Genomic DNA, 22,248 nt, shown 5'->3' on the forward strand with positions numbered 1-22,248 from the left:
AGAGTTGTCTGTCTCCAGGATGCCCTCCAGTGTACCAGCCTGTCTCACCAGAGCTAAGGGAGCCTCAAGGCCATGGGGAATGGGCCAGGCGCGATGGCTCATGTCTGTAGTCCCAGCACCTTGTGGGGCCAAGGCGGGTGGATCACTTGAGCCTAGGAGTTGGAGACCAACCTGGGCAACACGATGAAATCCAGCTCTACTAAAAATATAAAAATTAGCCAGGCATAGTGTTATGTGCCTGTAGTCCCAGTTACTTGGGAGGCTGAGGTGGGAGAATCACCTGAGCCTAGGAGGTAGAGGCTGCAGTGAGCTGTGATTGCATCACTGCACTCCAGCCTGAGTGATAGAGGCCCCATTTCAAAATAAAATAAAAAAATAAGGATTGGGGGCTGGGCACGGTGGCTCACGCCTGTAATCCCAGCACTTTGGGAGGCCGAGATGGGCAGATCACGAGGTCAGGAGATCGAGACCATCCTGGCTAACACGGTGAAACCCTGTCTCTACTAAAAATACAAAAAATTAGCCGGGCGTGGTGGCGGGCACCTATAGTCCCAGCTACTCGAGAGGCTGAGGCAGGAGAATGGCATGAACTCGGGAGGCGGAGCTTGCAGTGAGCCAAGATCGCACCACTGCACTCCAGCCTGGGCAACAGAGTGAGACTCCGTCTCAAAAAAATAATAATAATAAAATAAAATTTAAAAAAAGGATTGGGAATTACGAAGGCTGCACGGAGAACTCAGCACCAAGGAGCAACCTGAGTTAGTCCTTGAAAGAAATAGTGTGGTTTCCAAAGACTGAGCTGGGGAGAGCGTGTTCCAGGCAGAGGCAGGGCGTGTGGGCAAAAGTCTAGAGGTGGGCGGGGCCAGCAAGTCTGGCGGCCCAAGCTGCAGGCATGCGAGTTGAGGCTTGGGGGGTGGACTGTGCTGTTCCTGCCCCTCACTGCCTCTGCAGCCCCCAGTCACCTTCCCTGGCAGCTCTCCCATCCCCCATCCACCAGAGCAAGGAGTGGAAAATGAATGAGTCTGTTTATGAAGCCCATAATGTTGCCAGCAACACAAGGCACTCAGCGGAGCCGCTCAGCGCCTCTAATGGGATATTATTTATGTCATTTTCCTCCAGGCGCTGGAGCCATTACCGCCCGGAATGGTGCTCCGTCACCCTCCACTCCCCCAGTGATGTGCCAATGTCATGCTGAAGGATGAGCACTGCAGTTGTCATGGGCAGCACCCCGCTGCCAGCCTCTGGACCTGGGCTTCAGAGAAGTGGCAGGGCAGGGGGGTGACGGGCAGCCCCCTACACCCTGCCAATATAAGGCTGCTGGACCCACAGCCTCCAGTGGGATCTAGCTTCTCTTGGGTTGTTGCCCTTGGTGCCGGCCATCCTGCCAGGTGCTGAGAATCCTCCCATGGCTCCTCATTACCCTGCAGGCAGAGCCCCATATTTCCATCTGTCAATAAGCCCTCTGGACTTTGGCCCCTGCCCACCTTCCCAGCCTTAGGTCTGACCTCTTGTGTGTAAGTTCTGGAATCAGACAGGCCTGGTCTCGTGTATCGTCCCAGATTGACTCGATCCACCTGTCCCCTCTTGCTCAATGAAGAGCCCGGCTGCTGTCTTTGGCTCTTCTTCTAGTCCAGCTGCCTAAGTTTCCCCCAGGTGAGGACTAGCCTTCTGCAGACACCCCATCAAGCCTGTCAAGCTGCAGCAGCTGACGCCCTGGGTCCAACTCGATCTGAGGGAGGCTCTTTCCACCACTTTCACATTCAGATAGAGCACCATGCTTAGGGCAGGGGATCAGGCTTCCCTAGTGGCTTTCTGGAGGGGCCGAATAACAGCACTCCTTGCAGCAAATCGGGAACATCGACAATCATGAGCCAGGAAGGAGCCTCAGACAAATGGACTATTCCAAAAATGGGAGGTTCCACATGGCTTGTGTATCTGCCACTCCAAGTGACCCAGCACCCAGTTGCATTGGCGCGAAAAGATATGTTTCTATGGCCAGCTCAGAAACATAGCTCTTTGTGTTTGCTTCCTATTCCTCTCTATCTGCAACCCCGTCCCCCTCATTCTTGCTGCCCAAGAATTGCACCTCCCATAAAGTATGTACACTTTGCTCCAGACTTTGTGTTTTAGGAAACCCAGGCTAAGCCACCTGGTTCAATCCCAACTTCATCACGTATTTGCTGAAAGATCTGAGACAAGTTAATGAACCTCTCTGAGCCTCAATGTCCTCAGCTATAAGATGGAGGTGATGATCATCCTCACCTCACAAGGTTGTTGGAAGTACTCACGAAAATCAGGAATGCTTGCACTTCCTCCACTTTGACACAACCTCCCTTGCATCAAACACTGGCATGTACTATTTCCTTCGTCAAGAACACTCTCACAATAACCTTGCTCATCCTCATGTTTACCTTACACACCTCCTTCTGGGGGACAGTCCTTCTCCCCAGGATGGGTCAGGGCCCCTCTGCTAGACCCCACAGTGCCCTCTGCTTTTGCCTTGATTTCACTGAACATTGTACTGCATTTACTCATGTATCTGCCTCTGTCATTAGACTGAAAACTCCATGAGGGCAGGGCTGTGTGTTTTGCTCACTGTTATAGCCCTTGTACTTAGCAGAGTGCCTGGAATATAGTATGTGAGCAAATGAATGAATGATCTTATTTAATTCTTGCCACAATTGTTTTCTGATTCATCAATTTCTGCTTTTGTCTTTTAAAATTCCTTCTCTCCATTTTCTTTTAATTTACTTTGTTATATTTCTAGTATCTTGAACTGAAATTTTAATTAATTTATATTTAATCTCTCTTGCTTTCTCATAAATGCATCAAAGGCTATAAATTTCCCTCCGAATACTACTTTGCCTGCATGCCATCAGTTTGGAAATGACATACTCTCATTGCCTTTCACTTCTAAATGGCTAGCATTTTACCTCCTACAAATATTATTTCCTACAAATAAGGAGACTGAGAGTCAAAGGGGTGAAGTGACTTGCACAAGGTCATAGAGTGAGAAAGGAGCAGAACTGGGATTTGAGATCCCATGCACCTTTTACCCAGGTTCTCTGACTGGTAACGTCTTGCAAAACTATAGTACAGTATCACAAGCAGGTTATTGACTGACCGCTGTAGTCAGTCTGAGCTGCTGTAATAAAGTACCATAGACTAGGTAGCTTCAGCCACATTAATTTCTCGTAGTTGTGGAGGCTGGATGTCTGAGAATAGCGTATCAGCGTGGTTGGGTTCTGGTGCGAGCCCTCTTCTGGGTTGCAGACTGCTGACTTCCCATTGTGTCCTCATGTGGTGGAAAGAGCCAGCTAGCTTGGGCCAACTTGTGTCTTCATCTCACAATTCATTAGTTTTGTAGTCCAGGTCAAGACACTTTCCTTCTCTGAGCCTCCATTTCCTCATTAATAAATTGTGCATTATTGCAAAATAATGAGAACTCAAACAGTAATGAGAGTGAAAATGCCTGGTGCCCAGTAAAGGCGCTCCAGCTACTGTTTCCCCATCTGCAAAACCAGGAGGCGACACCAGAAGACCTCTTAGTGGAGGGTAAGGTCCAACCCTCAGCTCCCATGAGATCTGCTGAGGCTGATGGGTGGTTCAGGTGTCCTCAAACCCTCTCGGGCAGGCTCCCAGTCTCATCCCTACTTGTGCCAGCAACGTGCAGAAAGAGGGGGTCAGCTCAGGGGTTGAAAGGTGAGCCATGGGAAAGTTTTGGAGATGCTGACCATCAGTTACCCAAGCACAGGGCTGTGTGCACAGCCTGTCTCTGCCCTGCGATTCCTCCCTCACTGACTGTGGCATCCTGGTAAGCTCGGCCACCAGCCTCCCACGGAGGAAGAGCTTGGTCAGGGGATTCAGGCAGCTTGGGCTTTAATGTGAGTGAGTCCTGCCCCCTGGAGCTGGCAGAACTTTGGGCCTTGTTTTCTGCATTTGTGAAATGGAGGTAACGAGTCACAGCTCACGGGGTCCAACATGAAGGTCAGAGAGAAGGAACGTGAGAAATGTGGTACGTAGCAGGTATCGACAATCCCAGGAAGATACTAGGGGCACTGTCTGCCTCTTCCCACATACACTTAGGGGAGGTACTTTGGAGAAGCCAATCCTGGAAGACGGTCCTGCCTTCAGGAAACTCATACGACTGGGGAGGTGGCGAGGCTGGAGGGGAAACCCTTTGGGCTTGGACGCAATAGTCTTGGGTTCAAACCATACGTGATCTTAGGAGTGTTGCTTAACTTCTCTGAACTTCAGTTTCCTCATCCATACAATGGAACCTAACATTCCTCTAAGACAGAGCTTCCAGTAAGATAATAGGGTTGAAGGTGCTGCATAAACTATAAAGTCCTGTTCATAAGATATTTCTTTCATTGGCCAGATATTCCAGAGCATCATTGAAAACACAGCAGGCCCCCTTGAAGTGCTAAGAAAAAAAAGGCTGGAGGATGTTGACTGAACCCCCTCTGGGTACCAGCCTCCTTCTGGAGGTTTCACTTAGAATTTTTCCCCCGATGAGTGGCAGGGCTTGATACAGAGTAGGGACTCAGGGGTTATTCTCATCTCAGCCTTTTCCATGTTTTACATAAAGGAGCCTGCCCAGAAAGGTGAAGTGACGTGCCCAAGATCACAGCGTTGGGTGATAGAGGAGCTGGGATTTTCACCCATCAGGATAGGTGAATGGCTGGGGGATCTGAGGGTCAGAGATATTTCAGGAGGGGCAGGGACATAGGCCCTGAGTTTTCTTCCCCCTGCTCTTCCCTGGAACCCTCTTGGAGACCAGGGGTGGGCATGAGGGTGGGCAAGACAGGCGGCGTCTGCCCATCAGCAGGGAGTGTGGGTCTGAGTGCCATGGTCAGCACCCAGCTCCCCCCTTGACATTCTGTATAAGCTTCAGCATCTCCCACCTGAAATATCAGCCCCCTTTTGGCTACCCTTTCTGCTTCCTGTCCCCACATCCAAGCCACCTCAGACAGACATGTTAAATCCCAGTGGGCCATGCCCCACCGCTGCTCGAAATCCTTCAGTGGCACCCACACCTCTGGGACAGGGTTCAAATTCCTCCCTCCAGCATTTAAAGATCCCCTGATCTCACCCCCTACATCTCCTCTCCTTCCTCATCTCCTACCACCCCCCCACACACATACAGAAGGATCCTGCAGCTCCTCCCACACCTCGTGCCTTTGCTTCTGCCATTTCCTCCACCAAGAACGCTGGAGCTCCAGGATGCCCAGCTCCTGCACTGCTGCTTCTGAGACTGTGTCCTTGACCTTCCACATCAGGATCACTTCCTCCTTTCCTGCGGATCCTCGGCACGTGGTTTCTTTCTCCATTAGAGCACTTGCTTACTTGCTTTCATTCTGGGCTGTGTTGTAGTAGTGATCGCAGGTCCATGGCCATCGTCCATGGAGCTCCCCTGGTCACCTGCACTGTGCTAAAGCACATTTGAATGCAGGGCCTCCTTGCCACCTTGCAACCCCTTTGACCATACCCACTTGGCAGATCGAGAAACAGAGGCTTAGAGGTATAGAAAGCTCTCCCAGTGTCACACACCAAGTAAACCCAGGCATCCTGACTCCGATCAGTAATCGTAATTCCATGATTGCACCACTTCACTGCAGATCCCCCCACTTCAAAGGGGAGGCTGTGTGGTTCATTTAGACTCCACCAGCACTTAACCCCATGCCCAGAACAGGTAGCTTCATTTATTCACCTCAATGTGTTTTGAATGAAATATTAGATAATAAGAGTGGATGAGTGGATAACCACATTCTGTACTTTACTGAGCACCTACTATGTGCTGGGCACTGTTTCAGGGGCTAGGAATAGAGCAGTAAACAAAACAGGTACAAATCTCTACCCTCAGAGAGCCTAGTGTGGAGAATCAGTCTGCTGGAGAGAAACAGACAACAACAAAAAAGTAAGTAAATCAATTTTCAAGCATGTCAGAAGGTGACAAGAGCTCTGGAGAGAAATAGAGTGGGGATGGAAATGAGGGCAGGAATGTGAGCCTCAGGTGGAGTCCACAGTAGAGGGCGAAGGTCCTATTTTGGGGTCCTCAGGTGCAGTTCACAGTAGAGGGTGAAGGTCCTATTCTGGGGTCCACCGGGGAAGCAGATCGAAGAGGAGGTGCTCTCTAGCCAGCGGGTGAAAGGACAGAGTCGCAGAGTGGATGGGTGGAGGGTGGGTGAGGCCAGGGTGAAGTCCCACTCCCTCCTCCCCTATCTCCCTTGCCCTCACTCTCCTTACCTCCCTACCTGGTGTCTAACAGGCTCAGAAAAAATGGCCCAGGGGAGGAGCCATCCAACCTCTCTGCCTTGGCACTAAAAGTAGCAGCATGATGGGAAATGGCGGCGCCGTGGAATTACCACTTTCTTATTGGCCTTGTTTATGGTCCTCACTGTCTTCACTCCTGCCCGCCAGCCCAGGGTTGGGAGGGAGGGAGAGGGGCCTGCTATCTGCCTGCCTGGCACATGATGACTTTGGGGACAGCATCCCCGAGAGGAGGGCTGGACTTTGGGACCTGGATCACTGGTTTTCATCTGGCAGTCCCAGTGCTAAGATCACCTCCTCAAGGAAGTTTCAAATATCCCAGATTTACTCAAGGGGAGCGGGTGTAGGAGAGGGGACTAACCTTTATTGATACCTCTGTGCCAGGCATTTCATGCATCTAATTTCTTTCAATGCTCACAATCATCCTATTGCTCCACTTTAAAAATAAGGAAACTGAGGCTCAGAGAGGTTAATTAATGGACCCAAGGTCACGCAGCAAGTTAAAGAGATCAAGAACTCAGGTTAGTGTGATTCGAAGGTCTTCACTTTTCCCTCTGGACCTCTGAGCTCCAAGGTCACTTTTTATCTCTCTTACATCTCTTAGCAAAGTCCAGCGCAAATCATCAGTACCTGCAGACAGGGTAGCGTAGTGGTTAGTAGCTTGGGCTATGAGATCAACCAAGCCTTAAGTTATACTTGTGGTTGTGCCTCATCGTAGGTCTGAGACCTCACACAAGTCTCTTTCCCTTTCTGGGCCTCAGTTTTCCCAGCTGAAAGGTGGACTAATAATAACCTTCTTGTTGATAAGGGTGGATGAGATTCCAGGCAAGAATGTCTTTGGAGAAGGCCCTGTTTAAAGACAGCATAGTTGTGGCATAATCAAAATCCAGGAGAGGGTTAAGAAGAAAGAAGCTTTTATTGTTCCAGCAGCAGCAATGTCTTTGCAGCAAACTTCACCTGTTTACAGTCCATTAGAAGCCATTATTGCTGTGTCTGGGGCAGATGCACACCCCTGACCTTGACGCGTGTCTGACAGCTCCAGGCAGCAATCTAGGCAGCAGTAGTCATTTTGGCAGCGTTTAAAGGGCCACAAGGGGCTGAGGGCCTCTTCCAGAGCCCTTCTCCCTCCCAACTCCTGGGCCACAGCTTCTGCCAGCCAGAAGACTGAGGAAGGTGCCCAGCCTGGATTCCAGGTGCTCAGACATCCCCCAGCTCTCTTGGGGGTCTCCAGAACACCACCTTGAGTTTGCAACCTTAATAGGTTAACTGTGGTGAGGAAAAAACACATAGACAGCTAGGGCTGCAGGGACCTCAGAGGAGCCGAATCCATCCTGCCCTTGCATCCAGAGAAGTGAAGGAACATGCCCAAGGTCAGAACAAGACAGCCAGAATGAGAATGGAGCTCCTAGGACCCCCAGCCTAGGCTTTGAGATGCTAATGATGGGAATTTCAGGCAATGAACAGTGGCTGTTGGCAGTAGGGTTGGGCAGAGAGAGAGTAGGGCTGGGCACTTAGATCATGTTGCATAGGCAGCTGCTACCTCTAGCTTCAAAAAAGGCAGAGGCTGGACGTGGCTGGTTCCAAGCCAAGCTTCTTCCCGCCAGCTCTAAGTTCTGTGAGAGACAGGGAGAGAGGCCCTGAGAGAGGGAGGAGCGGTGGCTGCAAGATTCAAAATCAGCAAGTTTGTCTCAAAGCCCTTTTCTCCCCAGCTCTTATTTTGGGCCATTTTATGGATTTCTGCAAAGCATTCAGTGCCCCTCAGGCTTTTTTCTTCATTCCCCTTCAACAAGCTATCTGCAGGAACAAAAAATACTAAAATGTCATTTATACTCAAGGGTAAATGACCAACAACAGCTCTAAGGCAGTGCTCCCTGCCTTAGAGATGCTCTCTCACATTTTTTTAGCAGGACTTCCAAAAGCAAGCAAGAAGAGAGCCACACGTCTCTCCTTCCCCTCCTAATTATCACCCCTTCTTTCACCAGTGAACTCTTACCCTTCATACCTTCACTCAAAAGTCTCCTCCTCTGGGAAGCCCTCCTAAGTGCCCCAAGCTGAACTGAGTCCCTCTGTTATACACTCTCCCAGAACTGAGTTCCTTCTCTTCAGAAACCTTTGTCTTTGAAGACAGATCATTTGATGAATATCTTCACCCTTACTAGATTATGAGCTCCCTAAAGATGCCATTTTTTTGCTCTCCAGTATCTCCAGGGCCTACTAAAGTCTCTGGAACAGAGTAGATGTTCAATGAAGATCTTTTGAATGAATACATGAATTATTGCATGAATGAAAATGGAGATATCTATAAAGTCTGGACTCTGCCTCCATTCCATGCAAAACAACCTCTCAGCCTCCTTAAAGCAGTAACTGTCTCTCAGGACTAGTAGATTCTGTTGACACCGCATTCAGACCCCCTCCCACTGGCAGGCACACCTGTTGCCCTCTTGCTGTAGGCTTCAATGCCCCCTAAATAGCTGCTCCCTTCTTTGTAGCATCACTCTCGGCTGATGAGGGTCCTCTCTTCTGGGAGGTTACACCCTTGTCCACCCACCCTGCATCAGCCCATAGCCAGATATGGCTGACAAGGGGGTACAGAAGGCAACTCCCTTGTTTCTAGGTAGGGACAACTCTGTGCTGTAACTTATGCTCCAAACCCCCCTTGGATTAGGCCAAGGACAGACTTTACCCTAAACAACATCCTTATTTGTCCCTTTCCCTCTCCTGCTTCCCTCTCTCCTTTCCTTGAGAGCACTTTCTCAATAAACCCTTTGCACAGAATTCTTCTGAGGCTCTGCTTCTAGGACCCTGATCTGAGATAGGGACTTCCCAAGTCTTCCATGGGCTCTAGATTAACAACTTTTCTCTACTGGGAAATTAATATTTATTAAGCTCCTACTGTGTCCCAGGGTACACACTGGATACTTTACATCTATCATTTAATGATGAGATAGGTATTATTATTATCTCCAGGCTATAGAAGAAGAAACTGAGGGCCAGAGAGAGTCCTATGACTTGCTGAAGGTTATAGAGCTGAAAAATAATGGAACAGGGATTTGAAACCAATTCTAGCAAGTGAGGGAATGATGGCAACCTGTCACTGTAATACAGGGTGACTATAATTGTAACAGCACAGAAGAAAGTGAAATTGACATTGTCAGGAGTGGGGAAGATGGTAAGGAAGACTCCTCAAAGGAGAAACAATTTGAGCCTTGAATCTTGAAGAATGAGTGCCTTTCAGGTAGAAAAAGGAGAGGAAGGGCTTGTAAGACAGAAGGAACAGCATGTGCAAGGCAAGGAGGCAGAAATAAGCATATATTTCAGGTGCTTTTGGTAAAGATTGTGAGTAACATTGAGGGATACACTGAAACCAGATCCTTAAAGATTTTGATGCTATGGTAAGGAAACTGGATTTTGTCCTACAGGACATTGAATGCCTATAGGATATTGGGTTTTAAGCAGAAGAGTGATGTGATATATTTCCATTTAGGAAAATTATTCTGGTGATCAGGATAAAAGATGAATTGGAGAAAAGAGCTGGAGCCCAGTGGCTATTTAGGGGAAAGGGGTGAGGTTGTATTTTAACGCTATAGGGCTAAAAAAAAAAGTAGGTGAATTTAAGACAGAGTGGTTTGGGAGATAAAAATATCAGGTTTGAGATGCTGGACTTGGGAGATGAGGGTGAAGGAGGAGTCTTGGATAATGCCCAGGTGTTTTGCCTTGAGTGGTGTCACTTGCCATGGTGAGCAAAAAGGGCTTGCTTGGATATTCTAACCTAGACTAGTTTTGGACATGCAGAATCTGAGGTTTTCTCCAGGGGATGCTGTTCAGGAGGCAGTAGATAAATGGTCCAGCTCTCTTGGGGCTCAGGAAGAGGTGGGAGTTGAGGTCCTGTATCAAAAGCTCTGATTGGCTCTTTGTGACATCATAGAAATCGGGAGTAGTGTAGTAAAAGAAGCCTTTGACCATAAAAATATGGAAGGTAACTTGTCCAAACCAATTTTTCATGTTGAACTTGCTGTCCCAGGTGAGCTTTCTAGAATTGAATTCTTTCAAACTAAGCTCTTTGGACTTTTAAAAAAATTCTTTAGGATCATGAGCTTCATGTTGCCAGGCCCCATCAACCCTGTATCCACACCCCCACCACACACACATTGCCTTTCCAAAAAAAGAAAGAAAGGAAAAAAAAAAAAAAAAAACGGTGGAATGGATGATTTGGGAGCTGAAAACCTCCAAATGGGGAGGTTATATTCTCGAGACAGCAGCATCAATCACCACATTTTCATTATTAAGTAACATCGCGGTATGCTGGGCTGATTCTGCACCTTATCTGAACCTAGCAGCTGTGCCCTAAATTCCAGCCGTGGCGCCTGTCTGCAGGAATTCAGTTGCCTGTGTTTAAAATGAGTGTTAACATCTATCATTTCCCCACACCAAACGGTTTTGTGTCGGTGGTTGGCAGTGCTAATCTGTCACCAGGGTACTCCACTGCCCGGCTCGATACCCTCTTCGTCACTGTTGTGGGGAGAGGGACTGGAGGCCCCCAGGATGGGGGAAATGTCACTGTGAGGACAATTGCAACATTTGGGACTCTTTTACAGAAAAGGCAGGGGGGAGAGGGAAAGCCATCTGTGTCTGTTGCAGATTCTGACTTCCTATCCCACTGATTTTGGGCACTCAGGGGTCTTGCATCGTTCATTCTTTGGGTCAGTGTAATAGTTGATGGGACTTTTCTGCAGAAGACATCGGAGCGTGGCTCTGTCCGTGGTGCTGAATGGTATTGCCGCTGTCTGTCGTGCTTCCGCTGTAAGGGCGCAAAATCACAGCATGTGTGTGCTGAAGAGGACCTTAGACCATCTGGTCCGGTTATATCTCAGCCTCTTAGGGGAGTCATAAGCCTTTTAGGATATAAACAATCTCATGGGTCTTTTACTAAGAAAAATATTTAAAACTCAAAATTTTGCTCATAAATACCAAAATTAGCCTTCTATTTCATAGGGTTCATGGACCCCTGGTTAAGAATCTCAGATATAATTTAATCTCCTTCTTTTACAGATGAAGAGTCTGAGCCTCAGGGAGGGGAGCTATTTGTCAAGATCTTGAGAGTGATAGGTGGAATTTGGGTTGGGGGAAGGGGTGAAGATATCAAAGGCAATGAGGTGTAGTTAAAAAAGGAAGGAATTAAGAGCCAGGAAGACATGGGTTTGAATTAGCTCCACAACTAGTACTTAACAGTTGTGTGGCTTGGGGCAAGTTGACACACTCCAAAATTCAGTTTTTGACTGTGATAATAATATCTAGCTTGTAGGATTGCAATAAGGATTGGTGTTAATGGGAGTAGCCTGCTATGGTGGGAACTGCAATGTACACCAAGATCCCCCTTCATAATAGAAGGGTTTATTCCACCAGCTACTGGTAGCGTCACTGGCGGGAAGCCATCAGCTGTCAGTCCCCTACAGGAGTTGCCTCAGCTGAAGAGAGTTGCGTCATTCAAGGTAACACCTCTTCCTGTGGTAGCCTGTATCCAACAACTGATTGATATGGCAATGTAAAGGCCCACTCCAACTCTGGACAACTCTGAAGTATCCTAGCTTCAGAACCATCTACAGGGGTAGCTAAGGTCCCTGCTGAGCTTGTATCACAACTCTATTTCTCCCTTTGCTCTGTCCCACTTCCTTCCCTCTCATCTGCAGGTATTGCAACTAAGAGCATGCCATAATAAGCACCCTACATGCTAGTCTCCATCTCTAAGTCCACCTCCCAGGAAATCCAATCTGTGCTATACGACTAGAGCAGTTCCTGCTGGTTAGAAGGCTCTGGGGTATCTTGCTGGTGTTCTTGTTTTACATTGATTTGAGTTTAGAAACCAGGATTTCTGACTCCCAATCAAGGGTTTTCCCAGGACAAAAAGCTATTCCTTCCAGTCTTTCCATTGTCCTAGGTCTCTCCTCTCCATCTACTGGCTTAGTCCATCTCAGAAGGAGATGATACTTGGGCTGTCAGAATTTTTTAAGTCCAATACTCTGCCTCTAGGTAGCAGAATACTTCAAACTAACAAGGCAGAAATTCATAGGCTACCTGACAAAGTGTCATTCATGTAATCCCCCCAACCCCTGATTCCTGCTCCACCCTGGAGATGCCCCCTCTCCTTCAATATCCACTCAGTCCTTAAGAGATGTGTGTGCAATAGCAGCAATACTGCACACGCAATACTTGCAGCTAGTAAACTCTCATATTCAACATTCATCCAATGATTGGTGAGCAATACTGTATTGCTCATTGGTGAGCAAGGCTCTGTGTTCTGGGGAAATGGTATCTAGCCTTGTCTTAGGGGCCTCCAGGAATAGAAACCCTCACTCATTAAGTCAGCCACTCAACTAATACTTATGGACCGAGACCCTCTATTGTGCCCTGTGGAGATAATGGTAACCGAGAAAGATGTGATCTCTGCCCTAAAAAGATCACAGCCTTGTGCCTCCCATTCCGGTAGGTTTTCCCCAGTGTTTTATTCCCCCTCAGTTGTCAAGAAGATCTTCCTTCTACTAATTACAATCCCTCTGGCTTTGATTTAAATTCATCATATGGTTGTTTTCCCATTCAAGGTGACTCTTATCTCACCTTTAAAATGGTTTCTACTTCTCTGGCCTTACATGTTTCTCAGCTTCTCCTTTTTTCAAACCAGAATCATTTTCTTAAGGCAACTTTAGGTTGAATCAGATGGACAGCAAAGAGGCCAAGGTCAGAAGGCCATTCACTCCATTGGTTCATTGGCATCACTTTGTGACCAGATGGTGCCTGCTCCTAATCTTTTCCATCCTCCAGGCCCAGACCTAGAGGGTGAGTGAGACTGCCAGCTCTGGTTAGAAACATCATTTTACTTCATGAGGTCCTGCTTTGCTTCATATCCCTCTGCAAAAAGTAATTGTACTTCCTATGTAAAGATAGGAAAACAGAAGCACAAAGCTGGGAAATGACTTGACCAAGGTCATACTACTCACCTGCAGTTGCAATTCTGCCACTGAAATAAAAGTGACAGATTGACACATACAAACATGCAGACAGGAAGAGCGAGTGTCAGATAAGAGAGGCAAAGACAGGGATAGAAAGAAATATTGGTAGGGGACAGAATGAAAGAGAGAGAGAGGAAATGAAAGAGAGAGAGAAAAAATTCAGCCTAAATGATGACTTCTTTGCTTTCCTGAGGCATTTATCTTTCATTTGACCTTAGAAGAGTCTATTTGTGTAGAGATTTTAAATTGAGAATTTTTTTTCTTTTTAAAAAACATCCCTGTGCAGTTAGCACAGTTTTATATTAATTTCTATTCATGCCAGTGGCTTCGGTATTTATTCTCCTCCAAAATCACTGAATTGGAAGGGACAGAGTGAAAGTCATTTGGCTTTTTGTGTTTGTTTGGATTCAGAGCCTGAGGCCCAGGGGGAAGGGTGGGGGCTGTGGTCAGTGCATCGGGCTGAAAACTGGGGAGATGGGGGATGCCCAACAGTGTTGTGAAGCATCTGACTTCTGTCCAAACCATACTGCATCTTGGGTTGTCAGCTCTGAAGTCCTTGGGGGTGGGGAGGGAGGCTGGACAGGCCAGAGCCATGAATATTCTGGCTCCCCAGAGCCATAAATTAGCCACTCAGCATCCTGGAGTTGGTGCCCAAACCGGATCTTGAAGTTTATGGCAAATTGAAAGTCACTGTGGCCAAGAGGTCTAGTTTGGGTCTGGGCATCCATCTGATTGCCTGGGTATGTGTCCCAACTTCACCACTTACTGGTTCCACGGCCTTAGACCAGTCCCTTTACCTATCTGGGCCTCAGTTGTTCTCATCTGCAAAATGGGATTGGTAAGAATCATGACCTCCTAGGGCTGGTATGAGGATTAAGGAAGTCATTGCTCATGAATAGGTTGGCACAGTGCCTGGCACTCAAGAAAACGTCTGTGAGTTGAATGAATATAGTTCATGCACTTGCATGAGAATTCTGCAAGAAGCATCATGGAGAGGTGACTCCACAGGACATAGGCTCTGGAAACAGATAGACCTAGGTTCAAATCTGTTGTTGATGCCTGAATTTGTATCCTGGCTTCACCACTTACTAGCTGTGTAACCTTGGATCAGTCAGTTTACTTTTCTGTTTATTCATATTTAAAATAGAGATGATAATAATACCTACCTCATAGAGTTGCCAGGAAGACTAAACTAGAACACAGGGCTTAGCAAGGTGCCTGGCATAGTGTAAGAGCTCAGCAAATGTTAGTAAATGAAAGTTAGTTAAAAACAAGCCACAGCCCATGCATAGGAATTCACAAAGCAGAGAAATGCAGTGGCAGGCTTTACAAACAGAGGGAATAGCAGGTGCAAAGACTCAGAGGCATGAACAGGCACAGCATGATGAGAAGACTGGAGCCAATAAGGCATGGCTGAAGCAAAGAGTGAGTGGTAGAAGCTGTACTGCAGACGTCGACAGGAGGAAAACCATGCAGAGCCTTGAATGCCAGCCTAGGGAGCTTTGACTTCTCTCTGAAAGCTATAGAGAGCCACTGAGTGTTTTAAGTAAGGGAGGGACATAGTCATATTTGGACAACCTGAGCTCTTAGTCCCTATGAAGGCCTTGGCAATCAGGGCCAGATGTTTCATTAAATGGATGGTAAAACTGAGACCCCATAGGGAGAAGGGCTTTCCTGGTGCCTAGAGTGAGGCTTCAGCAGGTCCAAGGTCAGAATCCTGGGCTTGGCCCAACCATCTCTCTTCTAGTATTCCTGGGCTTGGGTGAAGGCAGAAAAGACCCAGATCCAAGGACCTCACTGGAGCAAAGAACTGAGTGCTGCACACAGAACAGCCAGAAAAATCCCCATGGTAAACAACAAGCAGCATTTAATTAACTTGCAAGTCTGTGGGTCAGCTGGGTTGGCTTGGCTGGGGTAGCTCAGCTCTGCCCCCTCCTCCTCCCAGGACCAGCAGGCTAGGCTGGGCATGTTCTTGTGGCAGTAGCTGAGGCACAAGCAGGCAAGCCCAACCACGGAAGTGCTTATCAAGCCCCTGCTTGATGCACCTCTGCTCTCATCCCATTGGCCAGAGCAAGTCCCATGGCCGAGCAATGTCCACTCAAGTCACAGTGGGAGGACACTGCAAAGTAACATGGTAAAGAACGGGAATATACAATTGGCAGCATGCTGGGGAGGAAGTAAGGAGTTGGATTCATTGTCATAGCTACCATAGGTGCTCTTTAGAGGCTTCCTGGGCCTCCAAGCCCCCTTTCTGCCCTCAGACGTCCATTTGTCACCCTAGCCATGGCCCCCAAGAAGGGGTGGGAAGAAAGGCCACCAGCATCTCCTGAGCACGCACACCAAGCGCCGTGCTATGTGCTCTGCAAGCCCATGTTCCTGAATGCACATGTCTTCCCAGCCTCTCCTGCCGTGCCTCTCTCCCCCTTGCCTGCCCCTCTCTGGCTGGACTGCTAACACCAATATTCAAAGCTCCTTGTGTGCTTCCCACCTCAGGACCTTTGCTCATGCTGTGCCCTCTGACTGACACATTGCCCTCTCTCTTCACCCCCTCCAAGGCAAACTCCTTCATATCTCCTCTGAAATACCTTCCCTGACCACCCTGTCTCAGTATCTTTTTATTCTTCACCACGGAAGCTCTCGTTTGTTGTCTTCATAGCTCTTATCACTGTCTGCAGTGGTGCATTCATGTATTTGTTTGATTCATGTCTCTCTCTAAAGACTGTAAGTACCATAAGGGAGCATATCTCTTGGACCTTGTGCAGGGCCTTCCACACGGTAGGCATTTAGTAAATATTTGTCAGAAGGAAGGAAGAGAAAGAGAGGGAGTAAAGAAGGAAGAAAGGGAAGGAGACAGGGAAGGAGAGATGATGAGGTAAGAGTTCTTCATGCCCATTTTACAGATGAAAAGAGGTTCAAATGCATAAAGTCCCTTATCCATAGGCCCACAGTCACACCATTAGGAAGCTGCAATGTAAACTCAAGCCTAAGAGACCTCTCTCTACTCTCCCCTCTATTCGCCCCTCTAGACCACGAATTATAAAAAATGATCTGAACCATACAAAATATAGTCCATCAGCCGGGTGCGGTGGCTCTCGCCTGTAATCTCAACACTTTGGGAGGCCAAGGTGGGTGGATCACAAGGTCAGGAGTTCGAGACCAGCCTGACCAACATGGTGAAACCCCGTCTCTACTAAAAATGCAAAAATTAGCCGGGCATGGTGGTGCGCGCCTGTAATCTCAGCTACTCAGGAGGCTGAGGCAGGAGAATCATTTGAACCCAAGAGACGGAGGTTGCAGTGAGCCAAGATCATGCCACTGCACTCCAGCCTGGGCGACAGATCATCTCAAAAACAAAAAACAAAACAAAACAAACAAACAACCAAATATATATATATATATACAGAGAGAGAGAGAGAAAGTCAATCAGGCCAGGCACAGTGGCTCATGCCTGTAATCCCAGCACTTTGGGAGGCCGAAGGAGGTAGGAGTCCAGGAGTTTGAGAGCAGCCTGGGCAACATAGTGAGACCTCATCTGTACAAAAAAAAATTTTTTTTAATTAGCCAGGCGTGGTGGCATGCACCTGTAGTACCAGCTACTCAGGACGCTGAGATGGGAGGATCACTTGAGTCTGGAAGGAAAAGGTTGCAATGAGTCTGCCTGGGTGACGGAAAGACTCTATCTAAGAACAAGAAAATAGAGTTCATCACATAACAAATGCTCGTCTGCCCAGCACACAGCTTAAGCACTAGAACATTATGAGGAACTCTGAGGGCTCCTGATCTCCCCCTCCTGGAACTCATTCCTCCTTCCCTGCCTCCACAGAAGTGGCCATCACCCAAAATGGGCTGTTCATGATTTTCTGTGACCCTCGGCATGCCCCATGCTTATTCTCACCTCAGTACCTTTGTTTATGCTGCCTGGTACACCCTCCCTTCCCTTCCTCAAATCCTACCCGTCATTCAAGACCCAGCTCCAGTCCCACCTCCTCCATGACACCTTCTCTGATTGATCCAGCCTGAGGTCATTTCTCCTGGACAGTTCATTCTCATCTGCGCATTGAGATAAGTAGTAATTAGGCTTGTTCAAATGCTTGTTGCTTGTAAGTTGAGGCTGAAGTCGCTGCCTTAGTCTGAACTGTGATCTGCACAACCAACAGCTTGCTTGAATGTACTGTGTGGACATTTTGCAGCAAGTCTCAAACCAAATGCCCTATCAGCCCTCAAAGCCTGTTGCTCTCCCTGTTTTCTGGGCTCTTGGGGATCAGCCCCACTACCCACCCTGCTACTAAGCCCAAAGCCTGACTCCACAACACACCCTCCCCACCAGTCAAGATACCATTCATCCCACTCATCCCAGCACTTCTATCTCCTACTTCCTCTCTACCACCATGTCCGATGCCCTAGTCCGGCTACCATCCTGTCTCTCCTACACGACAAAAACCACCTCTGTGGTCTCCCCGCTTCCACTCTCACACTCTTACAATCCATTTTCCAGACATCAGCCAAGTAATCTTTTAAGAATACAAACATTATCTTAAGTGGAACAAGCCAGAAACAGAAAATTAAACACCATGTGTTATCACTCATATGTGGAAGCTAAAAAATGCGAATCTCATAGAAGTAAAAAGTAGAACACAGGCTAGCAGAGGCTGGGCAGGGTTAAGGGGGTGAGGATAGGGAGACTTTTGTTAAAGGATACAAAATTACAGCTAGATACCAGGAACAAGTTCTAGTGGTCTATACCAGTGTAGGATGACTAGGATTAACAATAATATATTAGTTTCAAATAACTGCAAGAAGGATATTGAATGTTCCCAACACAAAGAAATGATAAATATTTGAGATGACGGATATGCTAATTACCCTGATCTGATTGCTATACATTATATGTATCAAAACATCACTAATGCTCCATAAATATGCACAATTACTATGTGTCAGTTTAAAAAAATTGTTTGAAGAATACAAACCAGACCATGTTGCACCTGGTTAAACCCCTATGCTGGCTTCCTAGTGCTCTTAGAAAGAAACCAAACTCCTTATCATGGCCTACGAGGTCCTGCATGGTCTGGGCTCTGCTCATCCTTTGGCCTTATTTATTGATTTATTTTTGTAGAGACAGGGTCTCGCTGTGTTTCCCAGGCTGGTCTCAAACTCCTGGCCTCACGCAATCCTTCTGTCTTGGCCTTCCAAGTAGCTGAGAGTACAGACGTGAACCACTGCACCCAGCACATGCCCTCATCTTCTTCACCACTCCTCCTTGCCCTGTTCACATGCGCCCTGAACCCCCAACCCCCCACGCCCAGTAGAACTCAGCCACCTATGTCCCCTGCCTGGACCACTCTCTCTGGCTCTTTGCCTAGTTATCTCCTACCACCTCCACCACTAGGTCTCCACTCAAAAGTTATCTTCTCAGGTCAATGCAAGTCAACCTCCCATTATTATGTGCTAAAAGCCCAAGGGACCTCTTCTGTAAGGCACTTATCATTGTTGAAATTTGATTCTTGGATTAATGTCCATCTTTTCCTCTAGGATGTGAGTCCCATGAGGGCAGGGACTGTGTGTTGTTCACTGCTATATCCTAAGATCTCCATCCAGCAGCCAGTAGCAGGCTCAAAACTATTTGTTAAATCAATGAATGAATAGAACTGCAGTAAATATGTGTGCAGAGGCATACCGCATGAGGATCACAAGATTATGGAGGGGCAATTGACAGGAATGGGGTACTGATTAGATGGGGAGGGGGAGCTGGCTCCCATTACCCTCAATGTTTGCTCAGTCTCCTGTATGCAAACAATACCCCAACGATGATGACCATGACCATGGTCCCCCTACATCCATGGTCTCCAGCTAGGCTGCCGCCTTCTTGGTCCTGCTGCCTCCTCAGTCCCTGGTAATGCTGGCACCTCCAAGAGAGGGGAAGGAAAGGGAAAGGAGAAAGGGAGAGGAGAGGGGAGAAGAGGATAAGAGGAAGAAGAAAAAGAAGAGGAAGAATCTTCCATTCTCTCTATTTTTTATTATTTTGAGACGGAGTCTCACTCTGTTGTCCAGGCTAGAGTGCAGTGACACAAAAACATTTATCACGTTCTTCTTCTGGAAACACTTTCTCCACTTGCCTTTGCCTGGTGCTCCTCCCACCTCACCAGCAGCTGCTTCTCTGTACCCTTCCTTGGCTACCCCTTAACTTCCCACCTCTTCAGTCTGGGGCCCCAGGGCTCAGTCCTTGGTCCTCCTCTCCTCTTCATCTACTTTCACTGCTTTGGTGATATTATCCAATCTATGACTTTAAATATTAATGTCAGGCCAGGTGCAGTGGCTCATGCCTGTAATCCCAACACTTTGGGAGGCTGAGGAGTGTGGATCACTTGAGGCCAGGAGTTCAACACCAGCTGGCGAATATGGTGAAGCCACGTCTCTACTAAAAATACAAAAAATTAGCTGAGCGTGGTGGCATGTGCTTGTAATCCCAGCCACTTGGGAGGCTGAGGCAGGCGAATCGCTTGAACCCAGGAGGCGGAGGTTGCAGTGAGCCGAGATCGTGCCACTGCACTCCAGCCTGGGTGACACAGCACAAGTCTGTCTCAAAAAAAAAATTTAAAATTAAAAAATAATATATTAATATCATCTGTGCCCTGATGTCTCCTAAATCATAGCCCCACCCAGAGCCCCTCCTGCAGACCTCTAGATCTGTCCTAGCAGATCCCAGCGACCCTTGGCATCCCTAGGCTTGATGTTTCCCTCCAGTCTTTGCCTCCATCTTCACATGGTGTTAGTGTCTTCACAGCATCTTCCCTCTGTGTATTTCTCTATGCCCAAATTTCCCTCTTCTTATAAGGACATCAGTCATTGGATTAGGACCCACCCTAATCCAATTTGACCTCATGTTAACTTTATTATATCTGCAAAAACTTCACAGGTTCTGGGTAAGCACAAATTTTAGAGGGACACTATTTAACCAATACATCATCCCATGCCACATCTCCCTGTGGAACGCCTCATAACATTTCAAACTTAAAATACCCAAACCTGAACCCCTGATTTTCCCCTTTCTTCCCCACTAATCCACTCCTCCTTACCCTTCTTTATCTCGGTAAATGACTCCTTCATCCTTCCAGCCATTCAGGCCCAAAACCTCAGAGTCAGCTTTGACCCCTCTTTCTTTCACACTCCACGTTTAATCCAACAGGAAGCGTTGCTTGTTCTACCTGTAAAATGTGTCTAGAAACTGACTTCTTCTCACCACCTCCCCCACCACCACCCTGCTCCGAATCTCCATCATCTCTTTCCTGGATCATTTGTAACGACCTCTTCGTGGGGCCCCTAGCTTCCACCAAAACATCCCTCAGACTGTGTACCACACACTGGCCAGAGAGATCCACTTGAAATCCAAGTCAGACCATGTCACTCCTCTGCTCAAGACCCTCCCATGTTGGTTTGTCAGATAAAATACAAGATGCCCAGTTAAATTTGAAGTTCAGATAAACAGCACATAATTTTTATTATAAGCATATCCCATGCAACATTGGGGACATACTTATACGGAAATTTTTTTGTGTGCTTTATCTGAAATTCGAATTTAACTGGATATCCTTTTATGGATTTTTTTGTTTGAGATTAGGTCTCACATCATTGCCCAGGCTGGAGTGCAGTGGTGCAATCAAGTCTCACTGCGGCCTCAACTTCCCGGGCTCAGGTGATTCTCTCACAGCAGCCTCCTGAGTAGCTGGGACTACAGGCACATGCGACCACATTCATATTTTCTGTAGGGGTGGGGTTTTGCCATGTTGCTAAGGCTGATCTTGAACTCCTGGGCTCAGGCAATCTGCCCACCTCAGCCTCCCAAAGTTCTGTGATTACAGGCATGAGCCACCTCGCCTAGTCATCATCCTGTATTTTTATTTGGCAAATTCAACACTCATACTCCTGTGGCTCCCATCTCATGCAGAGAAATACCCAGAGTTCTTACAATGGCCTACTTCATGTCTTTCTGCTTTCCTCCTTTCTAACCCAGCAGCCGCCATGCTGGCCTCCTTCCAAACCTGAAATATACCAAGCTTACACCTACCACAAGACCTTTGCCTGGTATGCACATCCCCTGAATAGTCACATGACTTCCTCCTCACTTCTTTCTGGTCTTTGCTCAAATGCCCCTCCCTAAGGCCTTTTCTGACTACTCCATGTACCCATTCCCCCTGGGTCCCTTTCAATCTCTTTTTCTGCTTTATTTTTCTCCACAGCCCTTGTCATCTTCTAATATACCATATATTTTACTTATTTCTCTTCTTTATTATCTATCCCTTGATTAGAATGCCATAGGGCAGGGATTTCCGTCTGTCTTGGTCACTGCTGTCTATGCAGACCCTACCACAGTAACTGCCTTATAACAGGAACTCAATAAATACTTGTTGAAGGAACAGCTTTCAGTTTCTTCATCTTTAACGTGGAAATACCTCTGTAATCATGGAGAGGTATTATGAGGATCTTGTGAGTTAACAAAAGTAAGGTGGTGCTTAATAAAATCTCCCTCCTAAACTAGGTTCCCTGCCAACTCATAGATTTGATAGGTGTATAGTTATGTCTACCCTGAGTCATCTACCTTTGAAGTTGCTGCTGTCCTCCTAGCGGCAACTGCTGGAATTACAGGCATAGTGCCCCTGGAATTATTAACCTGCTATTAGTGACCAAGCCTAGCAAATCTCCTTTAAAGGCTGGCACACATAAGCCCAGGACACCTGAACAGAACTCCCAGGAACAGAGCAGCCACCAACTGTCTCAAAGACCCCTCCCATATCCCTAGGCTCACAACTGCCTGCTGCAGGCTTCCATATTTCCCAGAATCTGCCTCTGTTCACTCCTGAGTCTGGCTTTCAATTCCGTCTCGCTGTCTGCCTTTGCCTTCATTATCCTCCACCTGCCATGGAGGGGTTAGTTAAAGTGTCAGGAGCGATGTCATTTACAGCCTCCTGTTGCT

General features: G+C 47.5%; 1 long non-coding RNA gene across 1 annotated transcript; it reads left to right on the forward strand.

Moving 5' to 3' along the window:
- Positions 1 to 15,120: 15,120 nt before the first annotated feature.
- On the forward strand, positions 15,121 to 18,951 carry LOC116461066 (uncharacterized). Its single transcript, XR_004245979.1, has 3 exons — positions 15,121 to 15,411; positions 16,040 to 16,149; positions 18,810 to 18,951. It is a non-coding gene; the product is annotated as an uncharacterized LOC116461066 (long non-coding RNA).
- Positions 18,952 to 22,248: the final 3,297 nt, after the last annotated feature.

This window comes from Hylobates moloch, unplaced genomic scaffold (genome assembly GCF_009828535.3).
Source record: "Hylobates moloch isolate HMO894 unplaced genomic scaffold, HMol_V3 SCAFFOLD_21, whole genome shotgun sequence".
Taxonomy (NCBI): Eukaryota; Metazoa; Chordata; class Mammalia; order Primates; family Hylobatidae; genus Hylobates; species Hylobates moloch.